This window comes from Salmo trutta, chromosome 36 (genome assembly GCF_901001165.1).
Source record: "Salmo trutta chromosome 36, fSalTru1.1, whole genome shotgun sequence".
NCBI lineage: Eukaryota > Metazoa > Chordata > Actinopteri > Salmoniformes > Salmonidae > Salmo > Salmo trutta.
The window spans coordinates 3,992,192-4,015,132 of record NC_042992.1 but is presented as its reverse complement, the minus strand read 5'-3'; positions in this window follow the sequence as shown (position 1 = coordinate 4,015,132).

The window sequence follows — 22,941 nt, the reverse complement described above, 5'->3', positions numbered from 1 at the left end:
CTCTGACACAGCGTCGTCTGCATTAGGGTCAGGGTTTGGCCGGCAGGGATGTCCTTGTCCCATCACGCATTAGCGACTCACACTAGTGACTCCAGCGCATGCAAGCTGACACGGTCGCCAGGTGTACGCTGGCTCCCGGGTTAAGCAGGCATTGTGTTAAGAAGCAGTGCGGCTTGGTTGGGTCGTGTTTTGGAGGACGTATGGTCTTGACCGAGTCCGTACGGTGTGTTGCAATGATGAGACAGTTGGATACCACGAAATTGGGGAGGAAAAAGTGGCCAAGGTAAAATAACAAAAAAACAATACAGGACTAAGATTGAATCGTACTACACTGGCTCTGAAGCTCGTCGGATGTGGCAGGGCTTGAAAACTATTACAAAATACAAAGATGCCTTTTATGTTTACATTGACCCCCTCCCTTTGTTTTTACACTGCTGCTACTTGCTGCTTATTATCTATGCATAGTCACTTTACCCCTACCTACATGTACAAATTACCTTGACTAACCTGTATCCCCACACATACTCGGTACTGGTACACTCTGTATATATCCTCGTTATTGTTATTTTATTGTGTTACTTTTTATACATTTTTTTTACTATAGTTTATTTAGTAAATATTTTATTAACTGTATTTCTTGAACTGCATTGTTGGTTAATGTATTTGTATTTGGTGCATGTGACAAATAACATGTGATTTGATTTGATTTAAACCTGACATTAAACAGCCACTGAACACGCCGATTGGTTTTTCTGTAGCTCTGTAGCTCATTAAAAAAACAAGATTTCTGTCTTGGAGGTGTGTTTCCTGACCGATTCCACGTTTGGTTAATGATGCTCATGATATTTGTTTGCCGTAAGACATTTCACTCAAAATCCCCAGAATGAATCTAAGGTAACTCCGAAAACTGTCATTAATTTTGGTCCCCACGAGGACAGTAAAATCCCCAAAACAAACACACACACGCACACACACACACACAGCGTCTTTCATCACATAGATTGATCTGTAACATTCTGTGCCTTCATTATCCCAGGTAGATCAAACCAACTGTCCTCTATAGCGCCTGTGTGTGTGTGTGTGTGTGTGTGTGTGTGTGTGTGTGTGTGTGTGTGTGTGTGCACATTCCATCACAAAACAACTCTGAACCATTAACAGAAAATTGCACCTCTAACCTCTGAAGCCATAGTTCTGACCTCTAACCTCTAAAGCCATAGTTCTACCCTCTAAAACCACATTTCTACCCTCTAAAACCACATTTCTACCCTCTAAAACCACAGTTCTACCCTCTAAAACCACAGTTCTGCCCTCTAAAACCACAGTTCTGCCCTCTAAAACAGGTGGCAGAGTGTATGTGTAGGTCTACAGGTACAGAGTGTATGTGTACGTCTAAAGGTACAGAGTGTATGTGTACGTCTACAGGTGGCAGAGTGTACATCTACAGGTGGCAGAGTGTACATCTACAGGTGGCAGAGTGTACATCTACAGGTGACAGAGTGTACATCTACAGGTGACAGAGTGTACATCTACAGGTGGCAGAGTGTACATCTACAGGTGGCAGAGTGTACATCTACAGGTGGTAGAGTGCACATCTACAGGTGGCAGAGTGTACATCTACAGGTGGCAGAGTGTATGGGTACAGGTGGCAGAGTGTGTGGGTACAGGTGGTAGAGTGTATGGGTACAGGTGGCAGAGTGTACATCTACAGGTGGCAGAGTGTATGGGTACAGGTGGTAGAGTGTACATCTACAGGTGGCAGAGTGTACATCTACAGGTGACAGAGTGTACATCTACAGGTGGTAGAGTGTATGGGTACAGGTGGTAGAGTGTATGGGTACAGGTGGCAGAGTGTACATCTGCAGGTGGCAGAGTGTACATCTACAGGTGACAGAGTGTACATCTACAGGTGGTAGAGTGTACATCTACAGGTGACAGAGTGTACATCTACAGGTGACAGAGTGTACATCTACAGGTGGCAGAGTGTATGGGTACAGGTGGCAGAGTGTGTGGGTACAGGTGGTAGAGTGTATGGGTACAGGTGGCAGAGTGTGCATCTACAGGTGGCAGAGTGTATGGGTACAGGTGGTAGAGTGTACATCTACAGGTGGCAGAGTGTACATCTACAGGTGACAGAGTGTACATCTACAGGTGGTAGAGTGTATGGGTACAGGTGGTAGAGTGTATGGGTACAGGTGGCAGAGTGTACATCTACAGGTGGCAGAGTGTACATCTACAGGTGGTAGAGTGTACATCTACAGGTGGTAGAGTGTATGAGTACAGGTGGAAGAGTGTACATCTACAGGTGGCAGAGTGTATGGGTACAGGTGGTAGAGTGTGTGGGTACAGGTGGTAGAGTGTACATCTACAGGTGGCAGAGTGTATGGGTACAGGTGGTAGAGTGTGTGGGTACAGGTGGCAGAGTGTACATCTACAGGTGGCAGAGTGTATGGGTACAGGTGGTAGAGTGTAAATCTACGGGTGGCAGAGTGTACATCTACAGGTGGTAGAGTGTACATCTACAGGTGGCAGAGTGTGTGGGTACAGGTGGTAGAGTGTACATCTACAGGTGGTAGAGTGTATGGGTACAGGTGGCAGAGTGTACATCTACAGGTGACAGAGTGTACATCTACAGGTGGCAGAGTGTGTGGGTACAGGTGGCAGAGTGTACATCTACAGGTGGCAGAGTGTACATCTACAGGTGACAGAGTGTACATCTACAGGTGGTAGAGTGTACATCTACAGGTGGCAGAGTGTATGGGTACAGGTGGCAGAGTGTATGGGTACAGGTGGCAGAGTGTATGGGTACAGGTGGCAGAGTGTATGGGTACAGGTGGCAGAGTGTATGGGTACAGGTGGCAGAATGTATGGGTACAGTAAACTTATATTTCTATTACATCTAATATATAAATGTGTCTCTCTTTTTTCCTCAATTCTGCCCTGCTCCTTATTGACAGGTGCGAACAAGACTCCCCAGCCTCATCCATGGTGACTCTCTGGCCTGTCGTTCACAATGCTCTGTGACGGTAGAGGTGAAGGCATGGAGAGAGACACTTCTAAAAAACCACAGTCAGTCTCTAATTCTTCTTGATTGTCTGTCAATTACAGTAAACATGTAACAGGAAAATTATATTTCATATTACACAACACATGCAAATACATTACGATGTGTGTGTGTGTGTGTGTGCAAAATAACTTCAAAATTAGGCAAGTGAATAAAATGTATGTGTTGGCAAAATAACTTTAGTATTTTTTCTGAGGTTACCAGTATGTGCCTGTTTTCGCCAAATGATTTGAACTTTTTTTGGGCCTCCAATTAGAAGCAACGACAACCAGCTGCTTGTCACGTCCTGACCATTATAAGGGGTTACTTGTTATTGTAGTTTGGTCAGGACGTGGCAGGGGTGTGTTTGTTTAGAGTGTTTCGGGGTTTGTTGGTTTATGTTCTTGTTAGTCTATTTCTACGTTAGTTCTAGTATGTCTATTTCTATGTGGTGTTTGTTGGGTTGACCTTCAGTTGGAAGCAGCTGCTCCTAGTTGCTTCTAATTGATGGTCCTATTTAAGAGGGGTGTTTTTTCTATGGGATTTTGTGTGTAGTTGTTCCTTGTTTAGTGTTTGTTGCCCCTGACAGGACTGTTTCGTTTTAGCTTGGACACAAGTCGACCAATAAAGAAATGAAGCTTCTGAAAGACTACTCATAGATTGTGTGTGTACGCGCGCGCACACACACACACACACACACACACACACACACACACACACACACACACACACACAGATACACACGCAAACACACACACACAGACACACTCTGAGTTTCCTGGTGCTGCTTTTGATGTCATCTGTTCTCAGACAGGGTGTTGATGGGACAGGGTTTAGTGGGACAGGTTTGATGGGACAGGGTATAATGGGACAAGGTTTAATGGGACATGGCTAAATGGGACAGGGTTTGATGGGACAGGGTTTAACAGACAAGGTTTATTGGGACAGGAATTGATGGGACAGGGTTAAATGGGACAGGGTTTGATAGGACAGGGTTTGATGGGACAGGGTTTGATGGGACAGGGTTTGATGATAGGACAGGGTTTGATGGGACAGGGTTTGATGGGACAGGGTTTGATGGGACAGGGTTTGATGGGACAGGGTTAAATGGGACAGGGTTTGATGGGACAGGGTTTAATGATGGGACAGGGTTTAATGATGGGACAGGGTTTGATGGGACAGGGTTTGATGATAGGACAGGGTTTGATGGGACAGGGTTTGATGGGACAGGGTTTGATGGGACAGGGTTTGATGGGACAGGGTTAAATGGGACAGGGTTTGATGGGACAGGGTTTAATGATGGGACAGGGTTTAATGATGGGACAGGGTTTAATGATGGGACAGGGTTTAATGATGGGACAGGGTTTAATGATGGGACAGGGTTTAATGATGGGACAGGGTTTAATGATGGGACAGGGTTTAATGATAGGACAGGGTTTGATGGGACAGGGTTTAATGATAGGACAGGGTTTAATGATGGGACAGGGTTTAATGATAGGACAGGGTTTGATGGGACAGGGTTTAATGATGGGACAGGGTTTAATGATGGGACAGGGTTTAATGATGGGACAGGGTTTAATGATGGGACAGGGTTTAATGATAGGACAGGGTTTAATGATGGGACAGGGTTTAATGATGGGACAGGGTTTAATGATGGGACAGGGTTTAATGATGGGACAGGGTTTAATGATGGGACAGGGTTTAATGATGGGACAGGGTTAAATGATGGGACAGGGTTTAATGATGGTACAGGGTTTGATAGGACAGGGTTTAATGATGGGACAGGGTTTAATGATGGGACAGGGTTAAATGGGACAGGGTTAAATGGGACAGGGTTAAATGGGACAGGGTTTGATAGGACAGGGTTTAATGGGACAGGGTTTAACAGACAAGGTTTAATGGGACATGGTAGATGGGACAGGGTTAAATGGGACAGGGTTTGATGGGACAGGGTTGGACAGGACAGGGTTTGATGATGGGACAGGGTTTGATGGGACAGGGTTTGATGATGGGACACGGTTTGATGGGACAGGGATTAATGGGACAAGGTTTAATGGGACAGGGTTGGACAGGACAGGGTTTGATGATGTGACAGGGTGTGATGGGACAGGGTTTGATGATGTGACAGGGAGGGGAAGTGAATTATTATTATATATATATATATATATTTAAATTCACCTTTATTTAACCAGGTAGGCCAGTTGAGAACACGTTGTCAATTTCAAGTGCGACCTGGCCAAGATAAAGCAGTCCGACAAAAAACATTACAGAGTTACTGTAACGAATATGTTTGGAGAAGTATAGGATTCAGGCGCAGGACACAGGGATGAGTGCAAACAAAACCTGTTTACTCAAAAACACAATAAAACTTCTCCCACATCAAAATAACAGGGTTGGGAGAAACACTTCCAACAACCACTAAACATGAACAATCACGGACAAGACAAACAGGGAAGCCAGAGGGTTAAATAATGAACATAATCAGGGAATCATAAACAGGTGTGTATAATAAAGACAAAACAAAACGAACAGTGAAACATCGATCGGTGATGACTAGTAAGCCGGTGACGTCGACCGCCAAACGCCGCCTGAACAAGGAGAGGGGCCGACTTCGGCGGAAGTCGTGACAGTTACACATGGGATAAACAAAACATACAGTCAATAACACAATATAAAAATCTATATACAGTGTGTGCAAATGGAGTAAGGATGTACGGAAATGAATAGGCCATAGTAGCGAAGATCTTCCAATTTAGCAAATTAACACTGAAGTGATAGATGTGCAGATGATGATGTGCAAGTAGAAATACTGGTGTGCAAAAGAGCAAAAAGTAAATAAAAACAATATGGGGATGAGGTAGGTAGTTGGGTGGGCTATTACAGATGGGCTATGTACAGCTGCTGCGATCGGTAAGTTGCTCAGATAGCTGATGCAAAATGTTAGTGAGGGAGATATGTCTCCAACTTCAGCGATTTTTGCAATTCGTTCCAGTCATTGGCAGCAGAGAACTGGAAGGAAAGGCGGCCAAATTAGTTGGCTTTGGGGATGACAAGTGAGATATACCTGCTAGAGCGCGTGCTACGGGTGGGTGTTGTTATGGTGACCAGTGAGCTGAGATAAAGCGGAGCTTTACCTAGAAAAGACTTATTGATGACCTGGAGCCAGTGGGTTTGGCGACAAATATGTAGCGAGGGCCAGCCGACGAGAGCATACAGGTCGCAGTGGTTTGGTATGTGGGGCTTTGGTGACAAAACGGATGGCACTGTGATAGACTGCATCCAGTTTGCTGAGCAGAATGTTGGAAGCTATTTTGTAAATGACATCGCCGAAGTCAAGGATCGGTAGGATGGTCAGTTTTACGAGGGTGTGTTTGGCAGCATGAGTGAAGGAGGCTTTGTTGCGAAATAGGAAGCCGATTCTAGATGTAATTTTGGATTGGAGATGCTTAATGTGAATCTGGGAGGAGAGTTTACAGTCTAACCAGACACCTAGGTATTTGTAGTTGTCCACATATTCTAAGTCAGAACCGTCCAGAGTATTGGTGCTAGTCTGCCGGGCAGGTGCAGGCAGCGATCGGTTGAAGAGCATGCATTTAGTTTTACTAGCGTTTAAGAGCAGTTGGAGGACACGAAAGGAGTGTTGCATGGCATTGAAGCTCGTTTGGAGGTTAGTTAACACAGTGTCCAAAGAAGAGCCAGATGTATATAGAATGGGGTTGTCTGCGTTGAGGTTTGATGCTAGCGCAGTACGCCACAGGATGTTTTTGTGCTGGTCAAGGGCAGTCAGGTCTAGAGTGAACCAAGGGCTATATCTGTTCTTAGTTCTACTTTTTTTTTGAAAGGGGCATGCTTATTTAAGATGGTGAGGAAATTACTTTTAAAGAATAACCAGGCATCCTCAACTGACGGGATGAGGTCAATATCCTTCCAGGATACCCGGGCCAGGTCGATCAGATTGGCCTGCTTGCAGAAGTGTTTTAGGAGCGTTTGATAGTGATGAGGGGTGGTCGTTTGACCCGGACCCATAACGGATGCAGGCAATGAGGCAATGATCGCTGAGATCCTGATTGAAAACAGCAGAGGTGTTTTTGGAGGTCAAGTTGGTCAGGATAATATCTATGAGGGTGCCCATGTTTACAGATTTAGGGTTGTACCTGGTGGGTTCCTTGATAATTTGTGTGAGATTGAGGGCATCTTGCTTAGATTGTTTAGGTCACCTAACAGAATGAACTCTGAAGATAGATCGGGGGGCAATCAATTCACATATGGTGTCCACTGCACAGCTGGGAGCTTAGGGGGGTCTATAACAGGCGGCAACAGTGAGAGACTTATTTCTGGAGAGATTAATTTTTAAAATTAGACGCTCGAACTGTTTGGGCATGGACCTGGAAAGTATGACAGAACTCGGCAGGCTATTTCTGCAGTAGATTGCAACTCCTCCCCGTTTTGCAGTTCTATCTTGACGGAAAATGTTGTTGGGGATGGAAATCTCCGAATTTTTGGTGTCCTTCCTAAGCGAGGATTTAGACACGGCAAGGGCATCAGGTTTGGCGGAGTGTAAAGAGAGAGAGAGAGACAGAGAGAGAGAGAGAGAGAGAGAGAGAGACAGAGAGAGAGAGAGACAGAGAGAGAGAGAGAGAGAGAGTGTGCTAAAGCAGTGAGTAAAACAAACTTTAGGGAGGAGGCTTCCTCATGAAACCAAGGCTTTTCCGGTTACAGAAGTCAACAAATGAGAGCGCCTGGGGACATGCAGGGCCTTAGTCACTGAGACAGAATAACATCTGGGATCTTTAGCTATTCAATAAACCACCTTTCATTCATTCATTCATTCATTCATTCATTCATTCATTCATTCATTCATTCACTCCTTCATTCCCGCTCTCTTGGTCTCTGTCTCTGTCTCTGTCTCTGTCTCTGTCTCTGTGTCTCTGTCTCTTTGTCTCTCTCTCTCTCTCTCTCTCTCTCTCTCTCTCTCTCTCTCTCTCTCTCTCTGTCCGTCCCTGTCTCTGTCTGTCTGTCTGTCTGTCTGTCTGTCTGTCTGTCTGTCTGTCTGTCTGTCTGTCTGTCTGTCTGTCTGTCTGTCTGTCTGTCTGTCTGTCTGTCTGTCTGTCTGTCTTTCGCTCTCTCTTTCGCTCTCTCTCTCGCTCTCTCTTTCGCTCTCTCTCTCGCTCTCTCTTTCACTCTCTCTCTCGCTCTATCTCTGCCTCTGTCTCTCTCTGTCCGTCTGTCTGTCCGTCTGTCTGTCATAACCAAATATTGAAAATAGTGGTTTTGATGATGTTCAGAATGTTTATTTGCTTTTGAAGCATGTAATGAATTGGATGCTAATAATGTTTGACTGGAGATATGCAAATTCTAGATTGAAAGATGCAGGTTTGAAGAGGTTAGTTGATTTTCTTATGAGTTTTTTTTTGGAGTGGCTGGTTTAAAGTGAAGCTAGATGGATTGTGATGCATGAAGGAGTGTGTGTTTGTGTTGATGTAGGTTCTACATCCCACAAGCCTGTGCTATCTCCCTAAGCTAACATTGAGGTATCAGCTCTGGGGTAGCTAAAGGTAGACATCAGGTCCCAGCCAAGGTTATTCATCATCTGTTGTCTGTCTAGGTGTGTATGAGTGGTGAGGTGTGTGAGGTGTGTGAGGTGAACCACTACGTCTGTGTTCAGAAGTACAACACCGCTCATGCATCACCATGTCTCTTCTCCTCTCCTCTAGTCTAGTCCAGTCCAGTCCAATTCAGTGAGAGGTAGTAATGAAGATCAATGGGAGGGAGAATGGAGGGTGGAGGCAGGCAAGCATCCAGCTATTGTCTTTCTGTGTTTGGCTAAAGCCTTATCGATCCACTGTTACCTTACTCTACTCTCCTCTGCTTCACTCGCTGCTTTGCTCTGCCAACATCTGATAAACGACCTCTTGCTCTCTCTTTCTTGCTCAGACCTCTCTCTCTCTCTCTCTCTGCCTTCCTTCCTTCCTTCCATCTGTTCCACAGATTATATCCACCTGCCCAGGAAGAAATCTAAGCCCCCATAACACACTCACAGTCTTTTTTTTTATAGAACAAAACTATCATAAACTTCCAGAAAATCCTAAAAGGAAAATGTTGCATTCGCTTTTCATCACTGTCAACTAATGCTGTGGGTCTGGTCATTTTCTGCTCCTCTCCGGCCTTTTGTGCAAAGGACTGTGAAGTCCCTGCTATGTTTCCATGTGGGTTTTGTTATTACTGCTTTGTAAAGTCTTTGTTGTTGTCTGAACACTCGAGGCAGCCATCTTCTGTCCAGACCGCCTCCTCTTCTCGGTGACGTTAGCTTCTGAACCTCTTGACTTTTAATGTTGCTTCATTCTGTGACAGTGAACAGGTGATTTTACTTTGTGTGGTTATTGGAGAGAGTTCTATTTCTGATAGTCGATAACAGTAGTCGGTCTTCTTTTTACACTAGTCAGTGAATATCCAACCATTTTCATTTTTGACTATGGAGAGTTGTATCAGTATGGCTATTGGTCGGTAGGAGATTCTAGTGTCATAGTGGAGAGAGTTGTATCAGTATCGCTATTGGTCGGTAGGAGATTCTACTGTCATAGTGGAGAGAGTTGTATCAGTATCGCTATTGGTCGGTAGGAGATTCTAGTGTCATAGTGGAGAGAGTTGTATCAGTATCGCTATTGGTCGGTAGGAGATTCTAGTGTCATAGTGGAGAGAGTTGTATCAGTATCGCTATTGGTCGGTAGGAGATTCTACTGTCATAGTGGAGAGAGTTGTATCAGTATCGCTATTGGTCAGTAGGATATTCTAGTGTCATAGTGGAGAGAGTTGTATCAGTATGGCTATTGGTCGGTAGGAGATTCTAGTGTCATAGTGGAGAGAGTTGTATCAGTATCGCTATTGGTCAGTAGGAGATTCTAGTGTCATAGTGGAGAGAGTTGTATCAGTATCGCTATTGGTCGGTAGGAGATTCTAGTGTCATAGTGGAGAGAGTTGTATCAGTATCGCTATTGGTCAGTAGGAGATTCTAGTGTCATAGTGGAGAGAGTTGTATCAGTATGGCTATTGGTCGGTAGGAGATTCTAGTGTCATAGTGGAGAGAGTTGTATCAGTATCGCTATTGGTCAGTAGGAGATTCTAGTGTCATAGTGGAGAGAGTTGTATCAGTATCGCTATTGGTCGGTAGGAGATTCTAGTGTCATAGTGGAGAGAGTTGTATCAGTATCGCTATTGGTCGGTAGGAGATTCTAGTGTCATAGTGGAGAGAGTTGTATCAGTATGGCTATTGGTCGGTAGGAGATTCTAGTGTCATAGTGGAGAGAGTTGTATCAGTATCGCTATTGGTCGGTAGGAGATTCTAGTGTCATAGTGGAGAGAGTTGTATCAGTATCGCTATTGGTCGGTAGGAGATTCTAGTGTCATAGTGGAGAGAGTTGAATTGTCAGGCCACAGTACAGTCACTTTCATTGTGGATAGAGACAAGGGTCTATAGAAAGAACGTCAACAAGTAAACATCTCTGTTAGAATGGTAAAGAATTGGAATGCAGCCTAGGTTTCAGTAGATTTGTCAGTGAGAGATTGTTAGCCCAGTAGCTCTGTGGCTGGAAGGACAGTTAACCGTGTGTGTGTGTGTGTGTGTACCTGGCTACTGGGCTGTGGTGTTAGCAGTGTAGATGTATTAGAAGGGACATGTTTGGTGTGAGGCCAGGGCCTGAAGGGGGGGGGGGGTGTGGGGGCGGTGAGGGGGCATGAAGGGGGGGGGGGCTATGAGGGTCCTTGAAAGGGGGGGGGCTGTGAGGGGGCCTGCAGAGGAAGCGAGAATCTGATTTCAAATGTGTACTGTTTGCTGATGATCTGGTGTTTCTGTCCCCAACCAAGGAAGGCCTACAGCAGCACCTAGATCTTCTTCACAGATTCTGTGTCACGTCCTGACTAGTAAAGGGGTTATTTGTTATTATAGTTTGGTCAGGACGTGGCAGGGGGTATTTGTTTAGAGTGTTTCGGGGTTTGTTGGGCTATGTATTTAGGTAGAGGGGTGTTTGTTTAGAGTGTTCCGGGGTTTTTGGTTATGTTCTATGTTAGTATATTTCTATCTTCTGGTCTAGTCTTTTTAGATCTATGTTTAGGGTTATTGGATGGACCTTCAATTGGAGGCAGCTGTTCCTCGTTGCCTCTGATTCAAGGTCCTATATAGAGGGGTGTTTTTGTAATGGGTTTTGTGGAAAGTTGTTTTTGCACTGCTAGGGTTACTGTTCGGTCATTCATTTTCTTGTTTTGTTTCGTATGTGTTCTAATAAAAGTTAATATGAGCACTCAACCCGCTGCGCCTTGGTCCACTATATACGACGACCGTTACATTCTGCCAGACCTGGGCCCTGACAGTAAATCTCAGTTAGACAAAAATAATGTTGTTCCAAAAAAGGTCCAGTTCCCAGAACCACGAATACAAATTCAGTGCCACAGGTAACTTCCACAAAAGCTGTGAACGATCTGAGAGACAAGGCAAGAAGAGCCTTCAATGCCATCAAAAGGAACATACAATTCAACATCCCAATTAGGATCTGTATCAAAATACTTGAATCAGTTATAGAACCCACTGCCCTTTATGGTTGTGAGGTCTGGGGTCCGCTCACCAACCAAAAATGTACAAAATGGGACAAACAGCAAATTGAGACTCTGCATGCAGAATACTGCAAAAAATATCCTCTGTGTAAAACACCAAATAATGCATGCAGAGCAGAATTAGGCCAATACCCGCTAATTATCAATATCCAGAAAAGAGCCGTTCAATTCTGCAACCACCTAAAAGGAAGTGATTACCAAACCTTCCATAACAAAGCCATCACTAAATTAACCTGGAGAATAGTCCCTTAAGCAAGCTCGTCCTGGGGCTCTGTTCACAAACACAAACACGCCCCAGGACAGCAACATAAGCAAACCAAATCATGAGAAAACAAAAAGATTATTACTTGACACAGGAAATAATTTACAAAAAACAGAGCAAGCAAGAATGCTATTTGGCTCTAAACAGAGAGCACTCAGTGGCAGAATACCTGACCACTGTGACTGACCCAAACTTAAAGGAAATCATTGACTGTGTACAAACTCAGTGAGCATAGCCTTGCTATTTAGAAAGGGTGCCGAAGGCAGACCAGGCTCTCAAGAGAAGGCAGGCTATGTGCACACTGCCCACAAAATGAGGTTGAAACTGAGCTGCACTTCCTAATCTCCTGCCCAGTGTATGACCATATTAGAGACACATATTTCCCTCAGATTACAGACCCCCAAAGAATTCGAAAAGAAATCCAATTTTGATAAACTCCCATATTTATTGGGTGAAATAACACAGTGTGCCATCACAGCAGCAATATTTGTGACCTGTTGCCACAAGAAAAGGGCAACCAGTGAAAAACAAACACCATTATAAATACAACCCATATTTATGTTTATTTATTTTCCTTTTTGTACTTTAACTATTTGCACATCATTACAAAACTGTATATAGACATAGTATGACATTTGAAATATCTTTATTCTTTTGGAACTTTTGTGAGTGTAATGTTTCCTGTTAATTTTGTTATTGTTTATTTCAGTTTTTTTCATTATCTATTTCACTTGCTTTGGCCATGTTAACATATGTTTCCCATGACAATAAAGCCCCTTAAATTGAAATATAATTGAATTGAGAGAGATAGAGCGTTAGCGAGCTAATAGAGCCCTTAATTTGAATGGAATTGATTTGAGCGCTAGAGAGAATCGGTTATAAAACAATATAGTGAGGTATAATTTGACCTTGAAGTGATATATGGTGATATATAGTAGTATGTAGTGGTGTATAGTGATATATAGGGGTATAAATTGCCTAGTTAACTGTAAGAGGTTAAATAAAGGTACAAAAAAGCTTGCCTATGTAAGGTCCCACAAGCCATGAGGTTGAAGGTATCCGAGACAGGATTGTGTCGAATCACAGATCTGGGGAAGGGTACCAAAACATTTCTGCAGCATTGAAAGGTCCCCAAGAACACAGTGGCCTCCATCATTCTTAAATGGAAGAAGTTTGGAACCACCAAGACTCTTCCTAAAGCTGGCCACCTGGCCAAACTGACCAATCTGGGGAGAAGGGCTTTGGTCAGGGAGATGACCAAGAACCCGATGGTCACTCTGACAGAGCTCTAGAGTTCCTCTGGGAGATGCGAGAAACTTCCAAAAAGACAACCATCTCTCCAGCACTCCACAAATCATGCCTTTGAGGTAGACTGGCTGCACGGAAACCACTCCTCAGTAAAAGGCACATGACAGCCCGCTTGAAGTTTGCAAAAAGGCACCTCAACAACTCTCAGACCATGAGAAACAAGATTCTCTGGTCTGATGAAACCACGATTGGCCTGAATTTCAAACGTCACTTCTAAAGTAAAACTGGCACCCTCCCTACGGTGAAGCATGGTGGTGGCAGCATCATGCTGTGGTGATGTTTTTCATCGGCAGGGACTGGTAGACTAGTCAGAATCGAGGGAAAGATGAACGGAACAAAGTACCGAGAGATCCTTGCCGAAAACCTGCTCCAGAGCGCTCAAGACCTCAGACTGGGGTGAAGGTTCACCTTCCAAAAGGACAACGACTGTAAGCACACAGCCAAGACAACGCAGGAGTGGCTTCGGGACAATTGTCTGAATGTCCTTGAGTGGCCCAGCCAGAACTCGTACTTGAACCCGATTGAACATCTCTGGAAAGACCTGAAAAAAGCTTTGCAGCAACGCTCCCCATCCAATCTGAAATAGCTTGAGAGGATCTGCAGAGAAGAATGGGAAAAACTCACCAAATACAGCTGTGCCAAGCTTGTAGCGTAATACCGAAGAACACTCAAGGCTGTAATTGTTGCCAAAGGTTCTTTCAACAAAGTTCTGAGTAAAGGGTCATTATACTTATGTAAATGTGATATTTCAGTTTTTTATTTGTAATACATTTGCAAAAGTTTCTAAAAACCTGTATTTTCTTTGTCATTGTGGAGAATTATGTGTAGATTCATGAGAAGAAATAAAAGAAGGAAAAAAAGTAATTAAAAAAATCAAATTGTATTTTATTTTATTTGAATTGCAGCCCAAATAAATGATTCACAGAGTTCAAGTAACAGACACATCTCAACATCAACTTTTCAGAGGAGACTGCGTGAATCCGGCCTTCATGGTCGAGTTTCTGCAAAGAAACCACTATTAAAGGACACCAATAAGAAGAAGAGACTTGCTTGGGCCAAGAAACACAAGCAATGGACATTAGACCGGTGGAAATCTGTCCTTTGGCCTGATGAGTTCCAAATTTGAGATTTTTGGTTCCAAACGCCTTCTCTTCGTGAGAAGCAGAGTAGGTGAACGGATGATCTCCGAATGAAACATGGAGGAGGAGGTGTGATGGTGTGGGAGTGCTTTCCTGGTGACCCTGTTGGTGATTTATTTAGAATTCAAGGCACACTTAACCAGCATGGCTATGACAGCATTCTGCAGTTATACACCATCCCATCTGGTTTGTGCTGAATGGAACTATCATTTGTTTTTCAACAGAACAATGACCCAACCCACCTCCAGGCTGTGTAAGGGCTATTTGACCAAGAAGTAGAACGATGGAGTGCTGCATCAGATGACCTGGCCTCCACAATCAACCGACCTCAACTCAATTGAGATGTTTTGGGATGAGTTTGACAGCTCCCTCCGCTGTTTCCTGAAGTCCATGATCATCTCAATTTTGTTGACATTGAGTGTGAGGTTATTTTCCTGACACCACACTCCGAGGGCCCTCACCTCCTCCCTGTAGGCTGTCTCGTCGTTGTTGGTAATCAAGCCTACCACTGTAGTGTCGTCTGCAAACTTAATGATTGAGTTGGAGGCGTGCATGGCCACGCAGTTGTGGGTGAACAGGGAGTACAGGAGAGGGCTGAGCACGCACCCTTGTGGGGACCCAGTGTTGCTGATCAGCGGGGTGGAGATGTTGTTACCTACCCTCACCACCTGGGGGCGGCCCGTCAGGAAGTCCAGGACCCAGTTGCACAGGGCGGGGTCGAGACCCAGGGTCTCGAGCTTAATGACGAGTTTGGAGGGTACTATGGTGTTAAATGCTGAGCTGTAATCGATGAACAGCATTCTTACATAGGTATTCCTCTTGTCCAGATGGGTTAGGGCAGTGTGCAGTGTGATGGCGATTGCGTCGTCTGTGGACCTTTTGGGTCGGTAAGCAAATTGGAGTGGGTTTTTGTGGCTGACCTAACAATCGCATGGTGTGCTTTAGCCGTAATGTCTTTTTGAAATCGGACACAGCGGCTGGATTAACAAGAAGTGTTTTTTTAATCGTATGTGTAACACTTGTATCTTATATCAATGTTTATGATGAGTATTTCTGTAATTTGATGCGGCTCTTTTTTTCACCGGATGTTTGTTTGAGACAATGCATTTCTGAACATAACACGCCAATTTCAAATTAGGTTTTTGGACATAAGATTAACTTTATCGAACAAAACAAACATTTATTGTGTAACATGGAGACCTGAGAGTGCCACCAGATGAAGATCATCAAAGGTTAGTGATTCATTTAATCGCTATTTCTGACTTTTGTGACACCTCTCCTTCTTTGGAAAATGTCTGTATGGTTTTTTTGTGGCTAGGCGCTGACCTAACATTATCGCATGGTGTGCTTTCACCGTAAAGCCTTTTTGAAATAGGACACTGGTTGGATTAACGAGAAGTTTAGCTTTAAAATGGTGTATAATACTTGTATGTTTGAGGAATTTGAATTATGAGATTTCTGTTTGTTTGAATTTGGCGCCCTGCAATTTCACTGGTTGTAGGCCAGGTGTTCCGCTAGCGGAACCCCCTTCCCAGAAAAGTAAAAAAATGTTAAATAAGGGCGTGAATCAGAAAACCAGTCAGTATCTGGTGTGACCACCATTTGCCTTTTGCAGCGTGACACATCTCCTTCGCATAGAGTTTATCAGGCTGTTGATTGTGGCCTGCGGAATGTTGTCTCACTCCTCTTCAATGGCTGTCCGAAGTTGCTGGATATTGGCGGGAAATGAAACAAGCTGTTGTACACGTCGATCCAGAGCATCCTAAACAAGCTCAATGGCCGGAATGTCTGGTGAGTATGCAGGCCATGGAAGAACTGGCACATTTTCAGCTTCCAGGAATTGTGTACAGATCCTTGTGACATGGGGCTGTGCATTATCATGCTGAAACATGAGCTGATAGCAGTGGATGAATGGCACGACAATGGACCTCAGGATCTCATCACAGTATCTCTGTTCATTCCAAATGCAATTGTGTTAGTTGTCCGTAGCTTATGCCTGCCTGCCCACACCGTAACCCCACTGCCACCATGAGGTATTCTGTTCAAAACGTTGACATCAGTAAACCTCTCACCCACACAACGCCATCTGCCCGTACCGGGATTCATCTGTGAAAAGCACACTTCTCCAGCATGCCAGTGGCCATCGAAGGTGAGCATTTGCCAACTGGACTCGGTTAGGATGCCGAACTGCAGTCAGGTCAAGACCCTGGTGAGGACGATGACTCCTCCAATCAGGACGATGCTTGTTTGGCCCTGTCCGGGGGTATCGTCGGACAGTGTCTCCCAACCCCTCCTGTCTCAGCCTCCAGTATTTATGCTGCAATGGTTTATGTGTCGGGGGACAAGGGTCAGTCTGTTATATCTAGAGTATTTCTCCTGCCTTGTCCGGTGTCCTGTGTGAATTTAAGTATGCTCTCTTTAGTTCTCTCTTTTTCTCTCTCTTTTTCTCTCTTTTTCTCTCTCTCTCTCTCTCGGAGGAACTGAGCCCTAGGACCATGCCTCAGGTCCTTCTGGCCTGATGACTCCTTGCTGTCCCCAGTCCACCTGGTCGTGCTGCTGCTCCAGTTTCAACTGTTCTGCCTGTGGCTATGGAACCCTGACCTGTTCACCGGACGTGCTACCTTGTCCCAAACCTGCTGTTTACAACTCTCTAGAGACAGCAGGAGCGGTAGATATACTCTGAATGATCGGCTATGAAAAGACAACTGACATTTACTCCTCTCTAGGTTTCTTCCTAGGTTCCGGCCTTTCTAGGGAGTTTTTCCTAGCCACCATGCTTCTACACCTGCATTGCTTGCTGTTTGGTGTTTTATAGTGGGTTTTTTGTACAGCACTTTGTGACATCAGCTGTTGTAAGAAGGGCTTTATAAATACATTTGATTAATTGATTGATTGACGGTTTCTGACAGTTTGTGCAGAAATTCTTTGGTTGTCCAAACCCACAGTTTCATCAGCTGTCCGGGTGGCTGGTTTCAGACAATCTTGCTGGTGAAGAAGCCGGATGTGGAGGTCCTGGGCTGGCGTGTTTACACGTCTGCGGTTGTGAGGCTGGTTGGACGTACTGCCAAATTCTCTAAAACAACGTTGGAGGGGGTTTATGGTAGAGAAACTAACATTCAATTCTCCGGCAACAGCTCTGGTGGACATTCCTGAAGTCAGCATGCCAATTGTATAATCTCTTGCATTGTGTTGTGTGACAAACCTGCACATTTTAGAGTGTCCTTTTATTGTCCCCAGCACAAGGTCCACCTGTGTAATGATCATGCTATTGAAATCAACTTATTGATATGCCACACCTGTCAGGTGGATGGATTGTCTTGGCAAAGGAGAAATGCTCACTAACAAATTTGTGCACAACATTTTAGCGAAATTAGCTTTTTGTGGAACATTTCTGGGATCTTTTTTTTTAAGCTCATGAAATATGGGACCAACACTTTACATTTACATTTAACATTTAAGTCATTTAGCAGACGCTCTTATCCAGAGCGACTTACAAACTTTACATGATGCATTTATATTTTTGTTCCGTCTACTATTCTCACAAAAGCATGTCTTTATTGTCAAGCTTCGCCTAACAATCAGATATTATTCAGAGTAATATGCCAGTCAACAGTTCTTTATTAAAGGCATAAATTATCACATTCTCTAGAAATCCATCTCCTAAAGATTAATTTCAATACGTTGTGAGGAGATACTAATTGTTTCCAAAGCCAGCTGTACTAACACGTTTGTAAAATATTAGATAATATCCCAGAAAGAACGTCTCTTGTTAATGTTCACATTCATTCCATGTGAACTACACCAACTGTTAGCTAATGTGGAACATCTAGTGGATTAATTGGACTAATTAGCAAACTAATGGAAGATGAAGCCGATTCTCCAAGCATGTCTACAAGATAGACAGAGGGGCGCATTATTATTGGAGGGAACTGGAGCTGGGAGCTAACGTTAGCTTTAGCCAACTCCGGTTTGCATCTCTTTTTTGCCTAAAGCCTACTCATCTGTTCTGTTTTTTTCTCTCTTTTGCTTGATGCTTTGGGAGTGAGGGAGAGTCTTCCCCTAAATTAGGGAGACAGAGTCTAAATCAGGGAAGACAGAGTCTAAATCAGAGATACAGAGTATAAATCAGAGAAGACAGAGTCTAAATCTAAATCAGAGAGACAGAGTCTAAATCAGAGAGACAGAGTCTAAATCAGAGAAAACAGAGTCTAAATCAGAGAAGACAGAGTCTAAATCAGAGAAGACAGAGTCTAAATCAGAGAAGACAGAGTCTAAATCAAAGAGACAGAGTCTAAATCAGGGAGACAGAGTGTAAATCAGAGAAGATGTGTATTTTTCATTTCTGGATCCCTCTCTTCTTCCTCTACTCTCAGTTTTCTCTGTGGTTCAACATCTCCCCTAGGGGAGGTTCAGGGACCAAGAGTCTGAAGGGATGTGTTTGCTTGTGTGTGTGTGTGTGTGTGTGTGTGTGTGTGTGTGTGTGTGTGTGTGTGTGTGTGTGTGTGTGTGTGTGTGTATGTGTTTGTGTGCGTATGTGTGTATGTGTGTGCGCCTGTTTGTGTGTTTGCGTGTGTGTCTGTGCACTCCTGTGTGTGTGTTCTCACGCGCCCCTCTGTGTGAGTGTGTGTCTGTCTGTGCACGCCTGTGTGTGTGTGTGCGCACCCCTCTCTGTTTGTGTGTCTGTGCGCGCCAGTGTGTGTGTGCGCATGCCCCTCTGTGTGTGTGTGTGTGTGTGCACCCCTCTGTGTGTGTGTGTGTGTCTGTGCACGCCTGTGTGTGTGTGTGTGTGTCTGTGCACGCCTGTGTGTGTGTGTGCGCGCCCCTCTGTGTGTGTGTGTGTGTGTGTGCCTGTGTGTGTTTATGTTGGGGAGACAGAAGAGTATATGTATACTTCCATATGAGTCAGATATATTATATTAACTCCCAGCATGTTCCCATGGCCGCCATCACACCCCTCAATCCAGTCAAGTATCACAATCCCCCCCCTTGAGAAACTCAGGCAGAAGAAGAAAAAGGGGGAGAAGAAAGGAGGTGGGAGGGGAGAGGCTGGTGTTGTCAAAGGCACTAAGGAACCTTTGCCTGTTGCTGGGGTGGGGGGGGGGGGCGACTCGAGAGAAAGGTCAGGTGGTCAGGATGGGTGATGGAGGTGAGGAGGAGGAAGGTGAGTCTGAGGAAGAGGATGATGAGGAGTCCTTTCAGACTCCTCCTCAATGGGGTCCAGAGTTGACAGCCAGTCAAGCAAATGGGTCAAAGTACATGGTGAGTGAACTGTCTTTTTTTTTTTGCGATCCGGGAAAGTTTGTAAGATCAGTAGAGTTTTTTTTACAGTCCGTTAAAGTTTTTAAGATCAGCACAACACGCTATGAAAAATAAGGGGCATGGTGTCCTCTCAACCAGGAAACGTTTTAGGTTGAGGAGGTGGGTCACAACCGTGCGTAAAGGTCTACCTTCAGACGCTGTTTAGATTAATCTTTTTTTTCTGGCAATGGGGCTTTTTGAGCTTTGTTATTAGTGTCTTTGCTGACTTTTCTCCCACTTTTTATGGAGACTCTTCGGCCAGATATGCGGGGAAGAGGAGTCTGTTGGGGGAATATGTAAAACCAAAAAATTAGGGTTTGCTTTTGCAGAAGACACAGTGATGTGGTGATTGAAGTCGATTGGGGGCTCTGGTGGAAAGGGGCAAGTGTGCTGAGCCATGGAACAAATCTTAGTGCAGGGGTGGCCGTCCTTTTTGAACCAGGTCTGGCCGTAAATATTTTCTCCTCAAAGGAGGTGTGTATGGCGTAGACTACTTGTAGTAAAAACAGAAAGTAAAGGACCAGACTGGAATTGAACGATGGATTTTATGAAAGACAGAAATGGGGAGGAGCCTCATTCAGGCTCAGTGGGAGTGTTAAGGGATTAACATAATTAATGAGTTTGACCTAGTGGATGTTTGGAGAACTACATCCCAACACAAGACAGTATACATGGGTGAAAGGTCTTTGGGGCTAGGGTGAGTGCAGCCCAACTCAGTCGTTTTTACATCTCCAGGAATCAGAGAAATAGGCTGTTGGGAGCTACCATTCACCTGGTTGGTTTTTCGGATCACCACATAACCATGGCTCGGCTATTTATTTCACCAGGGCTTCAGCAGGATTTCTGTTGTAAGTTTAATGTAAAGCTCTTACTAGATGCCACTTAGGTTTCCAGATTTGGTGGGAAAGGTGGGGGCAGCGAAGAGAGGAATATGAGTCTCTGAGTCAATGGTGGGATGTGGGGAAAGTCCAAATTCGGCTTTTCTGGCAACAGTATAAAGCTCTCATCCTCAGAGGCTAGGAGAGTATTGGGGGAACTCGAGCGTAGTATTAGTGAGGTTGAGATAGATCTGGTGGGGCAAGGCAATCAATGTAGTCCTCCAGGCTAATTTAGCTGAATTACGTGGGGACCTGGGCAGTTTTTTCCAGGTTAAAGCAAAGGGAGCACTTGTAAGAGCTAGGTTCTCCATGCTCAAGGAGATGGATGCTCCCAGCTCCTTCTTCTCTGGTTTGGAAAGACAGAGCAGTGAAGCCAAGGGTACACATTGTCTACGGCTGTCTGATGGACGGGTAACCTCTGTGATGGGGGAGATGTAGGAGCGGACTGTGGAGTTTTATACTGAGTTGTATAGGGCAGAACTATTTGATCCTATGTGTGCTCAGGTTTTTTTTCTTCTCAGAACTCTCTAAGCTCTCTCTGGCACAGAGGGATGAAATTGACATTTCCCTGTTGTCCAATGAACTGGCAGAGGTAGTAACCCAGATGTCCGGAGGTGCACCAGGGATTGATGGACTCCTAGTGGAGTTTTATAACAAATTCTGGTGAAAAATTGGACTGGACTTGCGTTGCGTGTTGCGTTAGTGCGTCAGGGTAGGAGAGTTGCCGATGAGCTGTCGTCGGGCAGTTCTGACTCTCCTGCCCAAGAAAGGAGACTTGTGTGAATGTGTGAACTGAAGGCCTGTCGCATTGCTCTGTGCGGACTACAAGATATTTGCCAAGGTCCTCTCTAACAGACTGAAGTCCCATTTGTACTCGATAGTACACAAGGACCAGACATATTGTGTAACGGGACGCTCAATCACGGACAACTTGTTCTTAATCAGGGACATGTTGGACTTGTCAAGAGGTTCTAATGTGAACTTTGGACTGGTCTCTTTAGATCAAGAGAAGGCTTTTGATAGAGTGGACCATGAGTATCTGTTTAATGTGATGTCTGTGTTTGGGTTTGGAGAAAGGTTTTTGGCCTGTGTGAAGATGTTGTATACTGGGGCGTCATGTATGGTCAAGGTAAGAGGGGGGCTCAGTAGGCCAGTCTGGGTGAGACGGGGCATTAGACAAGGATGCCCTCTATCGGGGCAGTTATATACACTAGCCATTGAGATTTTTTTGGGGGCCTGCTACGCAGGAGACTTCAGGGAGTGTGCTGGACATGCATGGGTGTGTTGACAGGCATAGCAGTGAGGGTCAGGGATGGGCAGGGATGGGCAGGATATGCAGGCACTAGAGACTAGTCTGAAGGTGTACGAGGGAGCTTCTCCAGTTAAGGTGAACTGGGGCAAGAGCAAAGTTCTTGGCATAAACTGGCTGTCCTCAAACCCCCCCTCAGGTCTTCTCTTTTATGTGGAGCATGACCCCCCCCCCTCAACCCCCCCTCTGCTTCCAGGTGGTTTGCAGTTAGGTTGGGAAGGGCTTGACATTTTGGGGGTGTACCTGGGCTCAGAGAGATGGGTCAGGAAGAACTGGGAGGGGCTGTCAGAGGCAGTAGTGTCAAGACTGACCAGGTGGAGGTGGCTCCCGTCCCAAGTGTCATATAGTGGGAGGGTGCTGATAATCAACAACCTGGCGGCATCTTCCCTGTGGCATAAACTGGCTGTCCTCAACCCTCCCTCCGGTCTGTTCGCAAACCTACAACGCAAGCTGGTGGATTTTTTCTGGTCGAGCCATCAGTGGCTGAGGGCGGCAGCGTTTTATATGTTTGTACACAAAGGAGGACAGGGCCTGGTGGAACTGGAGAGCAGGGTGGCTGCATTCCGACTAAAGGCGGCGCAGAGACTGCTGTACCATACGGATCAAATCAAATCAAATGTATTTATATAGCCCTTCTTACATCAGCTGATATCTCAAAGTGCTGTACAGAAACCCAGCCTAAAACCCCAAACAGCAAGCAATGCAGGTGTAGAAGCACGGTGGCTAGGAAAAACTCTCTAGAAAGGCCAAAACCTAGGAAGAAACCCAGAGAGGAACCAGGCTATGAGGGGTGGACAGTCCTCTTCTGGCTGTGCCGGGTGGAGATTATAACAGAACATGGCCAAGATGTTCAAATGTTCATAAATGACCAGCAGGGTCAAATAATAATAATCACAGTTGTCGAGGGTGCAACAAGTCAGCACCTGAAGAGTAAATGTTGGCTGGAGGGAACCAGCATGCGCGCTGCTGAGGAGAGCTGGCGGATTAGGGTTGGACCGGCAGCTGTTCCTCATGAAGCTGGAGAGGCTGAGTACAGCGGGTCTCTCTGATTTTTACTCTGCGGTGCTGAGGGCCTGGCAGCTGCTAAGGACCACATCAGAAGA